General features: G+C 44.3%; 1 protein-coding gene across 1 annotated transcript in view; it reads left to right on the top strand.

Annotated features, from left to right (window-relative positions):
• mtpap (mitochondrial poly(A) polymerase) overlaps window positions 1-15,232 on the top strand; it is a 46,677-nt gene that overhangs the window by 10,212 nt on the left and 21,233 nt on the right. The gene's annotated exons all lie outside the window — the stretch shown is intronic.

Here is a 15,232-nt window from a genome sequence, read left to right as displayed (position 1 = left end):
TACTGCTCTACAACCTGACTGTAGTGGCCGTCTAATGGGGTCAGGCAATTTTGGAATAGGGAGCAGAGTTTTCAAGAGAAATTTAGCAAGTGATAAACTTAGTGACTTTGCGGGAGCAATGATTTGGTGAGCTCGGATGGTGGGCGATTTAGATGATGAAAGGGAAAGGAGAAATGGAAAGAGTGACAAGTCTGGAAATAGTCATTTGGGGAGGGTAGACTCAATGAAGGTAAAAGTGAAAAAGAGGAAATTTGAGGCAAGAACAAGTAGGAGTAGGGAGGTGTGTTGTATTATGATTGGTGTAAAGCACAAGTTGAGAGGGCGTAGTGGGTGGCAGCTTGAAGGAATCAGTTATCCTGGGAAATGCAGGACCAGGTAATGAGAAGCAAGTGGCTTCAGGAGATGATGGGATTTATTGGCTTCAAAAAAACAACAGCAGGCTTGCATGGGCTGTCTAATTATCTGCTTTGATTTTGCGACACTGGTGGGGGTGGAAAGGCATTATATTTTTCATCCCCATCACCCTTCCGCCATACATCTGTGCTTCTCTCTATGCCCTTCGCATTCTCCCACACCACCTCAGCTGTTATCTTTCATGCTGGCCTATCCCTTAAATCAGAGCTATGAAGTTTTCTCCATCCTCCTTTGCAGTGTACCTCAGGACATTTCTGCTCTGTCATGACTTAAAACATCTTGAAGTGCAAGACGAGCAAAATATTGTGGATGCTGGGAATACTCAGGCACTTGGAGAGAGGCGTTCAAAATCATGAGGTGCCTAGACAGAGTAGGTAGAGGGAAACTGAGGGTTGAGAACCAGAAGGGACAGATTTAAGATGATTGGCGAAAGAACCAACATTGACATGAGGGAACGTTTTTACGCAGCATATGGTTAGCATCTGGAATGCACTGCCTTCGAGCGTGGTGGAATCGATAAGCACCTGAAGACAGAACTTGCAGGGCTACGGGGAAATTGCTCTTGTGGAGAGCTGGCATGGACATGACGAACTGAATGGCCTACTGAGCTGCAATCATTCTCTGAAACTATTCTATAGGTCTGGCCGCATCTGTTGAGAGAGAGAAGCAGAGTTAACTTTGCAGGTCGATGACCTTTTCTTAAACAAGTGCAAGGTCTTCCAGCAGAAAGCTGGTTATGTGCAAAAGCTAAATGTAAAAAAAAAAGCTGCCCTTCCACACCACCCATCCAGCAGTGCTTTGCTTTATAGCTGCTGGCCTGCCTCTCCTTCCCAAAAATGATGTTGATCAAGGAGAGAATACTGACAAGGATACCAGGAGAATGTCCTGTTCTTTGAAAAGTGTCGTGAAAGCTTCAGGCAGACAAAGAATCTTAGTTTAATGTTTCTTCTGAATGACATCATCTAATGTCCTTTAGAAAAGGAAATCTTCTGTCCTTACCTGGTCTGACCTAGATGTAACTCCAGACCCACAGCAATGTCGTTGACTCTTGAATGTGCTCTGAAATGGCCTAGCAAACCATTCACATGTACCAAACTGCAACAGAAAAGTCAAAATGGAATGAAATCAGATGGACCACCTGACATTGACTGAAGCACCAGAAACAATAATGGCACACCCAACCCTGTCGAATCTGCAAAGTCCTCCCTACTAACATCTGGGGACTTGTGCCAAAATTGGGAGAACTGTCCCACCGGCTAGTCAAACTGCAGCCTGACATTGTCTGTAAGGTATGATCCATTGAGTAGGACTATGTCCCAGTCACCACTACCGCCATCCCTAGGTATGTTCTATCCTATCGGCAGGACAGACCCACCAGTTGATGAGTTATCCATGTTGAACAACAACTAGAAGAAGCACTGAGGGTGGCAAGGGCACAGAATGTACCCTGGGTGGGGGACTCCAGTTTCCGTCACCAATAGTTGCTTGGTAGCATCATTACCAATTGAGCTGACCAAGTCCTAAGGGAGGTAGCTGCTAGACTGGGTCTGATGAAGGTGATGAGGGGATAAAACAACTTGACCTCGTCCTCACCGATCTTGTCGCAGATGCATCTGCCCATGACAATATTAGTAGGAGTGACCATTGTGAAGCCTGTGGAGACAAAGTACTGTCTTCACATTGAGGATACCCTCTGTTGTATTATATGGCACTACCATTATGCTAAATAGGATAGATCTGGCAACTCAAAACTGGGCATCTATGAGGAACTGTAGGCCTTCAGCAGCAGCAGAATTGTATTCAACTGCAATCTGTCAGCTCATGGCCTGACCTAAGCCCTCACTCTACCATTACCATCAAGCAAGAGTAGCAACCCTCTTCAATGAAGAGGGCATATCAGGAGCAGCACTCAATGAGGTGTTAACCTGGTAAAGCCACAACACAGGACTAGCATACCAAACAGCAGATGCAGCATGTGATAAACAGAGCTAAGTGATCCCACAGTCCTGCCACATCCAGTTGTGAATGTCGTGGACAGTTAAATAACTAACTGGAGAAGAAGGCTCTGCAAATATCCCCCATCCTCAATGATGGGGAGCCCAGCACATCAGAAGCATTTGCAGCTATCTTCAGCCAGAAGCGAAGAGTGAGTGATCTGTCTTGGCTTCCTCCTAAGGTCCCCAGCATTATTGATGCCAATCTCAAGTCAATTCGATGCGCTCCACGTCATATCAGAAAATAGCTGAAGGCACTGAATACTGCAAAGGCTATGGGTCCCTGACAAGATTCCAGCAATAGTACAGAGGACTTTTGCTCCAGAACTAGCTTCGCCACTACTCAAGTTGTTCCTGTACAGCTACGACGCTGGCATCTACCTGGCAATGTGGAAAATTACCCAGGTATGTCCTGTCCATAAAAAGGAGGACCAATCTCTGTCATCTCAGCTCCAGGGCATCACCACAGGAGTCCCTCAGGGTAGTGCCCTCAGCACAACCATCTTCAGCTGCTTCATCAATGACCTTCCTTCCATCATAAGGTCAGAAGCGGGGATGTTTGCTGATGATTGCACAATGTTCAGCACCATTCGCAACTCCTCAGATACTGAAGCAGCCCAGGTCCAAATGCAGCAAGACCTGGACAATACCAGGCTTGGGCTGACAAGTGGCAAGTAATATTTGCGCCCCACAAATATCAGGCAATGACTATCTCCAACAAGAGAGAATTCAACCATCACCCCTTGATGTTTAATGGTAATGCCATCACTGAATCCCCCACTATCAATATCCTGGGGTTTACCGTTTACCAGAAACTGAACTGGACTAGCCATATAAATACTGTGGCTACAAGAGCAGGTCAGAGGCTAGGAACCATGCAACAAGTAACCCACCTCCTGACTCTCCAAAGCCTGTCTACCATCTACAAGGCACAAGTCAGGAATGTGATGGAATACTCCCCACTTACCTGGATGAGTGCAGCTCCCACAACACTCAAGAAGCTTGACGTCGTTCAGGACAAATCAGCCCACTTGATTGACACCCTATTCACAAACATTCACTCCCTGCACCACTGGTGCACTGTAACGGCAGTGTGTACCGTCTACAAGATGCACTGCAGGAATTCACCATGGCTCCTTCGATAGCAGCTTCCAAACCCACGACCAGTACCATCTAGAAAGACAAGGGCAGCAGATAGATGGGAACACCACCACCTGGAAGTTCCCCTCCAAGTCACTTACCATCCTGACTTGGAAGTATATCGCCATTCCTTCACTGTCACTGGGTCAAAATCTTTAAACTCCCTTCCTAACAGCACTGTAGATGTACCTACACCACATGGACTGCAGCGGTTCAAGAAGGAAGCTCACCACCACCTTAAGGGCAAGGGATGGGCAATAAATGCTTGGCACAGCCAGCGAAGCCCACATCCCATGAATGAATTTTAAAAAAAAAAAATCTAATCTGGCCAATTCCTGCCACAACCGTCTACTCTCGATCATCAGCAAAGTGATGGAAGGCAATGTTGACAGTGCTATCAAGTGGCACTTGCACAGCAATAACTTGCTCACTGGTGTTTAGTTTGGGTTCTGCCAAGGCCACTCAGCTCCTGAACTCATTGTAGCCTTGCTTCAAATATGGGCAAAATAGCTGAACTCCAGAGGTGAGGTGAGAGTGACCACAGTTGACATCAAGGCAGCATTTGACTGAATGTGGTATCAAGGAGCCCTCAGTCCCAGGACATTGCTGCAGGAGTTCCTCAGGGTAGTGACCTAGGCCCAGCTTCAGCAATGACCTTCCCTCCATCTTAAGGTCAGAAGTGGGGATGTTCTCTGCACCATGTACAGCACCATTTGTGGCTCGTCATACTGAAGCATTCCACGTCCAAATGCAGCTAGGCCTGGGCAACCTTCAAGCTTGGGTTGATAAGTGGCGAGTAGCATTTGCGCCACACGTGCCAGGCAATGACCATCTCCAACAAGAGAGAATAACCATCTTGCCTTGACATTCCATTGTATTACCATTGCTGAATCTCCCCACTGTCCAATGGTTACCATTGACCACAAACTTAATTACATCAGCCATATAAATACAGTAACTACAAGAGCAGGCCAGAGGCTGGGAATTTTGTGGCATGTAACTCGTCTCCTGACTCCCCAAAGCCTGTCCACCAATTACAAGGTATAAGTCAGGAGTGTGAGGGAATGCTCTCCACTTGCCTGGATAAATGCAGCTCTTAACACTCAAGAAGCTTGATACCATCCAGAACAAAGCAGCCTGCTTGATTGGCACCCTATCCACCACCTTCAACATTCACTTAGTCCACCACAAACGCAGTGTGTATTATATACAAGATGCACTGCAGCAACTTGTCAAGTCTCCTTCGACAGCACCTTCTAAACCCATGACCTCCTACCATTTGGAAGGACATGGGTAGCAAATGTATAGGAACACCACCGTCTACAAGTTTCCCTCTAGCTCTCACACCATCCTGACTTGGAAATGTATCGCCGCTCCTTCACTGTCACTGGATCAAAATCCTGGAACTCCCTCCCTAACTGCACTGTGGGTGTACCTGCACCACAGGGACTAACAGTTCGAGAAGGCAACTCACCACCTTCGCCAGGCCATTTCAGGATGGCCAGTAGATGCTGGCCTAGCCAACAATGCCCATACCATGTGAAAGAATACATTTTTAAAAAGTAGTTGTGCAACTCTTCAGTACTGCACTGGACTGTCAGCCTGGATTACGTGACCATAATCATCAAGAAGCTTAAGGACCTTGCTGCCCAACATTGGCCCATGTCCAATATCCAACCGGCTGAATAAAATGCTTCTGTTCTGAGCCCTACAAAAGAGCTTTGCTAAGGATGTTTCTGTGAAACAGAGTTTTATTTTCTATGGTTAATGATGTAGAGCACATAGAAGTTGACATTTGCATCAAAAAGATCTTCCTTACCTCTGTTACCTCTTCCTCTTAAACTAAACTAAATATTAGGCCTTAAATTCCAAATTTTCAAATTGTTTGAAGTTGATTGCATTATTTTTGGGGGTGGGGGGTGGGGTGGTGGGGGGGAGAAGAGTAAAAAGGGTATTTTCACAGGACTTTAAATATAAAGTGTCACTGTGAATGGGGCACAGCTTCCTTAAAGCATTTGGCAAATCCTTTTAAAATTTATAATGTAAGTAGAAACATAGTGATGGAAAGCATGTTGAATTACCAAGCACTTTTCATGAATGCTTAGCCTCCCCTGTACATTACTACATGAGATATAGTTTTAAATACTGAGTTTTTAAAATATTATAGTTAATGAATTAGTAAATTTATATTAGCTTGCAAGTAATGATGAGCGGATGTGAAATAAGCACCTGGAAGTTCCCATCCAAGTCACCCACCGTCCTGACTTGGAAATATATCGCTGTTCCTTCATTGTAGCTGGGTCAAAATCCTTGAAATCCCTCCCTAACAGCACTGTGGGTGTATCTACACTGCATAGACTGTAGCGGTTCAAGAAGGCAGCTCACCACCACCACCTCAAGGGCAACTGGAGATAGACAGTAAACACTGGCCCAGCCGGTGAAGCCGACATCCCGTGAATGAGTTTTTTTAAAAACTACAGATAATGCACTTTATCACAAAATTGGCAGTCAGAAATTGATAGTCGATCTGTGCTTACCAGCATAACTAGTTGCTGTTCATGAATAACTACTGTGTTTATAGCATTTGTTTATCCTTTTCAGTGATAGAAAATGAGTACTTACATTTGTTCAAAAGCATTAAGAACAGCATTAAGTATAATTGTTTTCTCTGTTTTCCGAGTCTATTTCGGAACTATGGCTTTTGCATAATTGCAATAAATGTAGCTAAGTTTTTGAATAGTTACAAGAAAATATCTCAAGTTAATAACTAATATATAGTACTTGCTATGGCTAGGTTGCCAAAATGGATCAGTGAAAGGATTAAGTGCCTGTGAGTTTTAACTTAGTGTTACATCTATCAGTTTCTTGTGCAGTTCAGTGTTAAGTTAACTGTGCATATCTGACTTCAGGGTGGCGGTGAGGGTAACTAATCCAAAAGGTCATGGTTCAAGCCCCGTTCCTGGACTTGAGCACATCATCTCGGCTGAGACTATGTAGTTCTGAGGGAGTGCTGTATTGTCGGCAATATTGTATTTCAGATGAAATGCTAAACTGAGGTTCTCTCTGCCTGTTCAGGTGGCTGTAAACAATGGCTACATGTTCAGAAAAGAGCAAGGAGTGCTCCCAGTGACCTAGTCAACAATCATCTCTTAATCCGTAGCAATAAGAGATTAACAGGCTATTCGTCTCATTGATCTTGTGAGACTTCGCTGTGCAGAAGTTGGCTTCTGCATTTATTATTTAACAACAGTGACTGTACTTCAAAGGTAATATATTAGCTATAAAAATTCTGTGCCAAGGACTTGAAAGGTGCCATACAAATGCAAGTTCTTCCTTTATTACTCAAATAAAGTGAAGCATTCAAATTATTTGGTGCCATTTAGTGATTTAATCAGAAATTTTAATGCTACAAGAAAATTTAAACAGGAAGGGAGAAATTGGAGGGTAGGGGTATGACTAAAAGATTGGTGAAACAGATGGGTTTTTAGAAAGTAGAAAAAGGATTGAGAACGAGAGAGCACAGATTTAAAGTGATTTGCAAAAGAAGCAAATGCGATGTGGGAACTTCTTCAGTGAGTGGTTTAGGACTGGAATGCACTGCCTGAAAGTGTGGTGGAGGCAGGTTCAATCGAGGTACTCGAGGGCATTTGATTATTTGAATAGAAACAACGTAAGGAGTTATGGGGAAAAGGCAGGAGAATGGCACTAAGTCATAGGGCTCATTCAGAGAGCCGGTGCTGACACGATGGGCTGAATGGCTGCCTTCTGCACCAAAACAATTGTGATTGTGTGATACAGCGCTTGAGAAGGAAGTTCCTTGGAATAGGACTGCAGCAGTTTAAGAAATAAAAAGTGTAAAAACCAAGTGCTGGAAATACTCAGGTCTAACAGCATCTGTGGAGAGAGAGTTAACTTTGGGTCTGTGACATTTCATCAGTTCAAGCATCTGCCACCAATGGTGCAGAAGGAAGGGCAATGCAATAAATACATAAGTCTTGGGAACAGAATGTTTGGCAGGTGATATAAGGCCAAAGGAGATTGTAGAAACAGTGGTGTGAGCCCATGGAAAGATACAAAGACAAGTGTGAGAATTTTAAATTTTGTGTTGTGACATGATGCCAGTAGAGATTATTGAGAATTAGCATTGATAGGCATACAGGACAGGATACATGAAGCAGAGACAATTTGGCCTTTCTGGAGGATGTAGGATGGTAGGTCTGCACTGATGTATTAGTGCAGTCAAGATCTGAGGTGACAAAAGTATGTGTAAGGATTTTGGTGATGGGACCAAAGTGGGCGGGGCTGCAGAGGTGAATGTAAGCACCTCGATTGTGAGGCTTTAAAGCTTATCTTGGGGTAAAACAAGACCATAAAGTTACATAAGTTCTAATTCCGCCTGACCTGAGACAATGGCATGGAGCAGAGTGGAATCAGTGGCAAGGGAACAATTTCTGGTGGGAGCCAACTGCTTTAGTCTTCCTAATCTGGAATTGGAGGAAGTTGTGATTCACCTCGGAGGTAATGTCAGATAAATAGCCTGGTAGCACAGTGCCAGTCAAGGAGTCTGGGGATGTCAAGAGGCAGAACTCTATGCTGTCAGTGTATGTGTGAAAGCTAATTCCATACCAATGGATGACATTGTTGAAGCATTGCAAGGGAAAGGAGGGGGGGTGTTAAATCATTAGCTATTTGAAACCTGTTTTTCACTCTCCTTTTATGACATTCATGCGTCAGTAAATGGTTACATGAAATGAATGTTGTAGGTAGAATTTTATCCGAGTTACAATGTCTCATTTATCGTTTGTGATATCCTGTTAATTTGAGATAGACCATCTACTGTATCTCCTTGTCCTTGATAATTTAGTGCTATCAACTGGAACATCAGGATCAGTATTGTTTTTTTGGCATTAACTGGAGTTGCTAGAATATTTAATCTGGCTTTTGACGGGACCAAGCTACATTATTTTCTCCAGGGCAGCCTGGACAAGGTATAGCTCATCAACAGAGGTAGTGGTAAAGTAGATGTAATAATCTACATGTGTAATGTTACACCATGTTTGGTAGAGGAGTGTTAGGAAAGTTAGTAAGGATGGATCATGAGCCTAATTCCTTTGAGCAACAGGGGAGTATAAATTGAATTGTGCCTATTCTTGCAGGCACATTTTTCTCAGCAACAGAATAGGGTCAAAGTATATGCTGAAAAATGTATACAGAGACTGCGAAGTTGGTCAGATTTGTTTTGTGTAAGTTGTGTATTTCATATCTGGATATTGTACAATTAGACAAAATCCTGACATAGTTCAGAGTTGGGGAAACTAGATGGGTTTTCTGATTAATGTTCCTATACCAAGTTAATTTACGTATTGTGAAATATTGAGCCATTTTGGGATGGTTTGTTGTTGGTGGACGTATCAAATATAGCACTGCATCAAACACTGTAGACCCATCAGCTGTAGCAATAAAGCAGCGGATTTTACACTGCAATATTCTATACTGCAAGGGGAGAGTTAAGCCTTTTCTTGGAGGAAAAGACTGCCAATATCAATCCTACTTGGTGAAGCACACCTCTAGCCAGCAGCATGCAGTCTATGGCTTTGACGTATCCCCCTACTGAAGGAATAAGCATGTCAATGATGCAGAGATCTAGAAGGCAATACATATGAGAAAAATAAGGTTTGTAAGAATACACTAAGGTCATGTTTTACGGTGTCTCCTGTGCTGCAGTATGTTTTCAAATTATACATGATTTTTACGAGAAAATCGTGAACTAAGTGCATAGTTCAAGTTAGTGTCTGTATAGATACTAGGTTTCACTTAATAGTTCAGATGGCCAGTCATCGACCTGAAGCGTTAACTTTTTTTCTCTCGCTGCCAGAACTGATTATTTCCACCATTTTCTGATTTTATTTAACTTAATAGTTTGTGATTATGTGGTTACTGAATTCTTCAGTATTGAATTGTGGAAAAATATGCATATTGGGGAAAATTTGCTTTTGATGAACAGGTTCTCAGCAGTTTCAATCAACTCTTCCCACATATTTTCACTTTATCATGGATTAGTTGTGGAAACATTCACAGCGATTGAGCCAAATGTCTAATTTTTCTAGGAAATCTAGTCATAGCCATGATTATGCCAGGTGAAACACCTGAAAGATGTACTAGCTACTCCTGCATGTAGAGTTAAACCTGTGTCCAAAGTAATCACAATAAGTCAGTGCAGTGAGACTGACTTTCAGAAATTTGATCTAACAAGTAGTCACCAGTGACTCTTAAGAATATTTTTTTCCCTATTCACCTTGGGGAATTCCCTGTAGAGATTTGTGTTATAGGCTTTGTGTTTTGAGTCACATGGGTCAATATTCTCTGATAGCAAATGAACTTTGTTTAGGGTGCGACTTATGATTAAACTAATCGCACATGGCCAAAAGACCTTTCCTCATTTTGAACTTTGTTCTTTATACATCATAAGAGAGAGTCTTACTGAGCAGAGCTACATTAGCTTTCACAGTATTAATTTTGTAGTTTGGAAGTAGGTCTGTGTATTTTGGAGCAGTGGGAAAAGCTCTCTGGAAGCTTAAACCAATTTGAAGTGGAAAATAATGATCCTTTTAAGATTTTTTTTAAGAATGCAGAATTGTTATGAAAGCCAGACTTGCCTCATCAGAGAGCAGGAGGTCAGGAACTTCCAAGTCCCAACACACCGGGAGCTGACTATGTATGCACAATTCAGCATTGTAAGTTCTTTGGGCTGAGGATGGGTCCAAGTTAGCTCTGTTTGGTCGAGACATTGCCATGGCAAATGCAGCAGGGAGCTATTGTCCCTCATGCTTTTTGTTTATTCCAAAAAGGTACAATTTTCGAACATATTTCTTTTGCCAGCAGAGGACGGATTCCTACATATGAAAATATGTAGCTTCTAGCTAGAATAAGTGAGCTATGTTGCAAGTCCGACTGAGTCTTAAATTGGTTGTTACTGTAATTCTTGGCACACTCTGGATTGTTCAGCAAATGCTGCCCAATCGCAGAATCACACCTAACGTTAGACACTATGTTCTGAGTTTTGCAAACACAGGTTGGTTGAGTACGATCAGTACTCTGCCTATTGCGAACAGCCAAATGGACGTGCTGTTTGATACGATCCGCCAGTCGTTGGGACGTACGGCCTACGTACTTAATTTGGCACCGGCACTTAAAATTCATAGACCACGTTACTCGTTTGAGTGGTAGGCAGAATGTCTTTGGCTTGACAGCAGCATCCGGTTAGTGGAAAACACCACTTGTGTTGCCATTGAATAGTAACAGCGTGAAATGGCTAGATTTACCTATTGCTAAAATTTTTGAGAGAATTTAGCCTTCCAAGATAATTTGAGATAGACTGCAATCTTTTTCAAGTCTGCAAGTGGCAGCCTCATGCCAATTCACATTGTGTATGTGCGGTACACAATGAGCTGATTGGGGTAGCTATTATCCCATTTGGGCAGGAGTCCTCTCCCCGTTCAACGGATCCTTTTACCCACCTCCAATATTCTCCCTCCACTTGGACCCCTCCCTCTGGATTCTTACCTTCTCTTGATCTTTTCATTGAGAACTGTCGGCGTGACATTAGCCGTCTCAATTTCTCTGCTCCTCTCACCCATTCTAATCTGTCTCTCTCTGAACTCACTGCACTCCGTTCTCTCAGGTCCAACCCCAACATTGTCATCAAACCCGCTGACAAGGGTGGTACTGTTGTTGTCTGGCGCATTGACCTCTACCTCGCGGAGGCTGAGCGTCAACTCGCAGACGTTTCCTCCTACCTCTCCCTGGACCATGACCCCACCACAGAACATCAAGCCATTGTTTCCAGGACTGTCACTGACCTCATCTCCTCTGGAGATCTTCCTCCCACAGCTTCCAACTTGATAGTCGCCCAACCTCGGACGGCCCGCTTCTACCTCCTACCCAAAATCCACAAACAGAACTGTCCGGGCAGACCGATCGTGTCAGCCTGTTCCTGCCCCACGGAACTCATTTCTCGTTATCTTGACTCCCTTCTCTCTCCCCTTGTCCAGTCCCTTCCCACCTACATCCGTGATTCCTCTGACACCTTACGTCACATCAACAATTTCCAGTTCCCTGGCCCCAACCGCTTCCTCTTCACCATGGATGTCCAATCCCTCTACACCTCCATCCCCCACCAGGATGGTCTGAGGGCCCTTAGCTTCTTCCTTGAACAGAGGCCCCAACAATCCCCATCCACCACTACTCTCCTCCGTTTGGCTGAACTTGTTCTCACACTGAACAATTTCTCCTTTAACTCCTCTCACTTCCTCCAAATAAAAGGTGTGGCTATGGGTACCCGCATGGGCCCCAGCTATGCCTGTCTCTTTATGGGGTATGTGGAACATTCCTTGTTCCAGTCCTACTCCGGCCCCCTCCCACAACTCTTTCTCCGGTACATCGATGATTACTTCGGTGCTGCTTCATGCTCTCGTCGGGACCTGGAAAAATTTATTAATTTTGCTTCCAATCTCCACCCCTCCATCATCTTCACATGGTCCATCTCTGACACTTCTCTTCCCTTCCTTGACCTCTCTGTCTCAATTTCTGATGATAGACTGTCCACCAATATCCATTACAAGCCTACCGACTCCCACAGCTACCTCGACTACAGCTCCTCACACCCCGCTTCCTGTAAAGACTCCATCCCATTCTCTCAGTTCCTTCGCCTCCGTCGCATCTGTTCTGATGACGCTACCTTCAAAAACAGCTCCTCTGACATGTCCTCCTTCTTCCTTAACCGAGGTTTTCCATCCACGGTCGTTGACAGGGCCCTCAACCGTGTCCGGCCCATATCCCGCGCATCCTCCCTCACGCCTTCTCCACCTTCCCAGAAACATGATAGGGTCCCCCTTGTCCTCACTTATCACCCCACCAGCCTCCGCATTCAAAGGATCATCCTCCGCCATTTCCGCCAACTCCAGCATGATGCCACCACCAAACACATCTTCCCTTCAGCCCCCTTGACGGCATTCCGTAGGGATCGTTCCCTCCGGGACACCCTGGTCCACTCCTCCATCACCCCCTACTCCTCAACCCCCACTTATGGCACCTCCCCATGCCCACGCAGAAGATGCAACACCTGCCCCTTCACTTCCTCTCTCCTCACCGTCCAAGGGCCCAAACACTCCTTTCAAGTGAAGCAGCATTTCACTTGCATTTCCCCTAACTTAGTCTACTGCATCCGTTGCTCCCAATGCGGTCTCCTCTACATTGGAGAGACCAAACGCAAACTGGGCGACCGTTTTGCAGAACACCTGCGGTCTGTCCGCAAGAAAGACCCAAACCTCCCTGTCGCTTGCCATTTTAACACTCCACCCTGTTCTCTTGCCCACATGTCTGTCCTTGGCTTGCTGCATTGTTCCAGTGAAGCCCAACGCAAACTGGAGGAACAGCACCTCATCTTCCGACTAGGCACTTTACAGCCTTCTGGGCTGAATATTGAATTCAACAACTTTAGATCTTAAACTCCCCCTCCCCCCATCCCCACCCCGTTTCTTTTCCCCCCCCCACCCGCCTTTTTTTTCAATAATTTATATAGATTCTTCTTTCCCCACCTATTTCCATTATTTTTAAATCTAAAACTAAAACCTTTAGTCTTTCCACCCCACCCCCACTAGAGCTGTACTTTGAATATCCTGTCTTCCATTCTTAATTAGCACTTTTCTCAGACAAAGACCACCACCTTCAACACCTCTTTGACCCTTTTGTCTCTGACATCTTTTGATTATCTGCTCACACCACACCCTCAATGTGTCTCTTCCCCCCCACCCACCTTAAACCAATTTATATTTCTCCCTTGTTGAAACTATGCTTCAGTTCTGCTGAAGGGCCATGAGGGCTCGAAACGTTGACTGATTTCTTCTCCGCCGATGCTGCCAGACTTGCTGAGTTTTTCCAGGTAATTCTGTTTTTATCCCATAGGATAGCTTTGATACACCCTATTTCAGCATCAAGCTTGCATGGTGAGCAAACAGCTTGGACCCTATTTTAGAGATTTGCTATATTTGAATCTGCAGCTGCAAACAAGGATTTCCTTAAACACCTTAATGCGCTCCATCCCATGCTCAAATTCACTTTTGAAATGGAGCAGTCAAACAAACTACCTTTCCTCGACATGCTAGTTGAGAAATCTGCTAATGGGTTCTCTGCTACTGTTTACTGCGAGCCTGCACTCAGTGATCAATATACACGTTGAGATTTCTACAGCTCCATGCACTATAAGTTTGGCCTTTTTGGCAATCCTGTAAATAGGGCCCGAGCTATTTGCTCATCACGTCAAAATCGGGTGCATCAAAGCTATCCTGCAGGATAATGGCTACCTCAATCAGCTCCTTGCTCACTGTGTATCGTGCATACTCATGGTCCAAAGGCTGCCACTTTCGGACCTGAAAACTGCCCAGCCTACTGGAAGGTTAGAAGACCTTAAAAAAAAGGAGCAACAGGTAAAGCTAGTGATTTCACCCTGCTGCTTTCCACTAACGAGATGCTTCTGTCAAGCCCAACAAGACATCTTCCTACGACGCAAATGAACAACATGATATATGAATTTCAATGCCGATACCATGCCAGGTAAGTAGGCCTTTCATTCCAATGACGTCCCTTCTGCTGTTCACAATAGGCAGAGTACTGACCATGCTCAACCAACCCATGCTTGCAAAACTCAGAACAGAATGTCCAACATTCAGTGTGATTCTATGAATGGGCACCATCTGCTGAACAATCCAGTGTGTACTAAAAGTTACACGAACAACCAATTCAAGATGCAGTTGGGCTCACAATGTAGCTCACTTATGCTGCTTAAAGCTACATGCTTTCATATGCAGGGACCTGTGTAAACAAAAAGGAAACCCCTCATTCTCCCACTGCTTGCTGCACCTCCAATCAGAAGCTGTTTCTCTCCCGAATTTGCTGTTGATGGGCTCACTGGTGTCATTGGGGGAACAGCTTCTTGCAGAATCTTTTATTGAATTTACCTGTAGTTTGAACACTGGCCAGGGTGTTGTCAAGCCTGGTCTATGAGGACACCAGGACATTTTTAATCTCTATCGCATCATAACGAACGTGCTTTAGCCCTATCTCAGACCAGCTCTCTCAACACATGAGTCCATCTGGTCCTTCCTAATACTGCACCACTTGGTGGAAAATATCTTGAATGTTTTCAGCTTTCCTAATCTTGCAGGTTTTATTATCTTACATTGTGATTTTATTTAAAAGTAGACTGCTTATGTCAGATCCAAATAACAGCTTTGTTCGATTAATCCTCAATATGGTAAGTTTAGTGAGGCAGGTGGCAGTTCATGAACTTTGGCTCGTGATTGGGATTAGTGTTTTATTTTTGAAAAAATTCTTAATTTAGTTTAAGCATTAAGTTGACAATATTTCGGCAGAAGTACTGAAGACTTGTGCTCCAGAACTTGCTTCACCCCTAGCCGAGCTGTTCCAGTACAGCTACAACATTGGCATCTGCCTGGCAATGTGGAAAATTGCCCAGGTATGTCCTATACACACAAATCAGGAGAAATCCAACCCGGCCAATTACCTCCTCATCAGTCCACTCTCGATCATCAATAAAGTGATGGAAGGGGCCATCAACAGCGCTATCAAGCGGTACTTGCTTAGCAATAGCCTGCTCACTGATGCTC

Source organism: Cetorhinus maximus, chromosome 3 (assembly GCF_964194155.1).
Source record: "Cetorhinus maximus chromosome 3, sCetMax3.hap1.1, whole genome shotgun sequence".
Classification (NCBI taxonomy): domain Eukaryota; kingdom Metazoa; phylum Chordata; class Chondrichthyes; order Lamniformes; family Cetorhinidae; genus Cetorhinus; species Cetorhinus maximus.
The sequence above is the reverse complement of the archived record's forward strand: the minus strand, read 5'-3'. Positions and strand labels throughout refer to the sequence as shown.